Source organism: Cicer arietinum, chromosome 8, assembly GCF_000331145.2.
Source record: "Cicer arietinum cultivar CDC Frontier isolate Library 1 chromosome 8, Cicar.CDCFrontier_v2.0, whole genome shotgun sequence".
NCBI classification, from domain to species: domain Eukaryota; kingdom Viridiplantae; phylum Streptophyta; class Magnoliopsida; order Fabales; family Fabaceae; genus Cicer; species Cicer arietinum.
Genome location: NC_021167.2, coordinates 3246238 through 3248508, shown reverse-complemented (window position 1 = coordinate 3248508; position 2271 = coordinate 3246238). Strand labels below are relative to the sequence as shown.

General features: G+C 32.9%; 1 protein-coding gene across 1 annotated transcript in view; it reads right to left on the bottom strand.

Moving 5' to 3' along the window:
- Positions 1-1909: 1909 nt before the first annotated feature.
- LOC101509367 (cysteine desulfurase, mitochondrial) overlaps positions 1910-2271 on the bottom strand; it is a 3006-nt gene continuing 2644 nt past the window's right edge. The window contains exon 2 of the mRNA XM_004511743.4: positions 1910-2057. The gene's annotated coding sequence lies outside the window, so the exon portion shown is untranslated. The remainder of the gene's footprint in view (positions 2058-2271) is intronic.

Genomic DNA, 2271 nt, shown 5'->3' with positions numbered 1-2271 from the left:
AATTGTTTGAAGTTACTCTATCTTTGAAAGTATAAAGGTAGATAATTCAAATCTGGCCAGACGGTGAGGTTCTTCAAATATTAAGTACATGTGGGTTAAGCTTTTGACAAAAAGAATATTTGAATATATGATTAGTCCGTTAAAACACAACCACTTAAGTCCTAAGGTGGAGCTCAGGTAGTTGAGTTCAGCCACCCGAAATAGTATAAGAATGAGGTCCAAAAATTAAACTCGGATTACTAACATAATATCCTAACAAATGAAATGTACCTGCAAAACAAGAAAAATAAAAACTGAACCACCTAAAATATAACAATTGGGTTCTTACTTTAATCTTGTTAAGTTGTTGATGGGTTAAGCTAATATCAAAATCACTCTAAAATATCAGACATTAGTAAGTTCTAAAACAAATTATGAAATTAAGAATTAGCTCCGAACATGATTGATATTGTTCCATATCTTTTAGTCATATACCACTTGCTAAAAATAATGCTCCCTATTCTCTTGTGTTGGGGGAAATTAATCCTACAGAATTCTGTTAAAAAGATACATCAACTTGAATTATTGGATCTAGTAATTAAATACTTTTACATCTGAATTCACCATTCTTCCCACAACTCTTATAATACTTAAACATCATAATATATAGTGTGACTATTTGTTAACCATTCCTTCTATTTCTCTTACGTGGAAGTTTGCCCAAGATATCAAGCCCTGTTTACATTGTCTTTCGATTTTATATGGTTTGAGTTCGAAGTTTGGAACTAATCAAGATGTCACAATATTGCTAAACTATAAAACAAAATCCCACATGCACTTCAGAGGTATACTTCTTAAAAAATACACAATTTTTTTCAGGTGTAGTTTTTTGTTTTTTAGAAACATAGGAGGGCCAAAAGTAGCTCTCAAAAGTGAATTATGATGAGTTATTGAGCGGAAAAGAAACTTCAATATAATACCAAGTTCAACAATTATCCACTCCTATTATAATTTATCAGAAACATGACCTATTAAGTAATTCGATTTATTTCATCTTCGTAAAAAGATACAACTCAATCAGATTAGGAGCTACTGCAGCACTAAAAACTAGTACAGGATTATATTAAAAAAAATAGTACAGGAAAGGTATAAACTCAATATCCATCAGACACTACTGCTTCTGAAGCACTTTTCGACCATCTTCAAAGTTAATTCTGAAACTGGCTTCTAACCACAAATTTTCAATTTACTTTGCAGCTTTTGATGGTGCATTGGTGATTCCATGTGGAAAGGGCACTAAACTTAAACAAGCTTCCTGGGATTAAATGGTTTTTCCCTAAGTAGTTTTTCCTAAAAACCACCAACAATCCAAAGAGAATCCTGTAAATGTTAGATCCACCTCTATATCAACAACAACAACTAAGTCTTATCTCACTAAGTAGGATTGGCTACTTGGATTAAACAACGCCATAATGTCGATTCACCTCTATAGGCATACAAAACAAAAAATAGCTTTCTTCCTTTCTCATTCTTGGCATTCCATCAGCATGTGGGAGATATACAAAACACAGAATAATCATAAGAGATTGATAATGTAATGAGGCAAGAACAAGAAATGATTGGTAATGCCAGACAGCTTTGATTTATATTTCTCCCTTTTGTTTATTAATATAGATATAGGTTCTGCTTTGATTTATCTTTCCCCCTTCCTTTTGTTCAATAATATAGATGTAGAATCATAGACTCTGTTCTTATTTGATCTTAATCATAATAGAAAATGCGAAATGTGTTCACAAGTTGTGTTAAGTTGTTTCATTCACTTAAAATACAGTAGACAGCTGCAGAGCCTCAGCCTCACCATTACAATTTTCACCAAATCACTCAAGCTCGGCTTGCACAATTTTTTAAATTTAAATTCTCTTCATTTAACAAAAGAAGCCCACTGCTATTCTTGTACTTCAAGGTATAACATTAGTTGGAGACTTGATGAAGGAATAACATTCTCCAAGATACCATAATGTCCCATGACATCAATAATAGCCAAGGCATTCCCAATTAGCTTCCATGCTTGCTGCACTCTGCTAGGATATAGAATAAAGGGGAATTAGAGTAGTAAGAAAAGTTAGTCGGTCAGTTAGTTAGAGGAGTATTTGACTCCAAGGGCTTCCCCTTCTACAACAGAGTCACTACTATATTACTAGATGTTTACAATGCTTTCCCCCTATCTTTGTATCCTCCTATTTATACAAAAATATTTCTCCACCTACTCTAATTCCCCTTATTCTATATCCT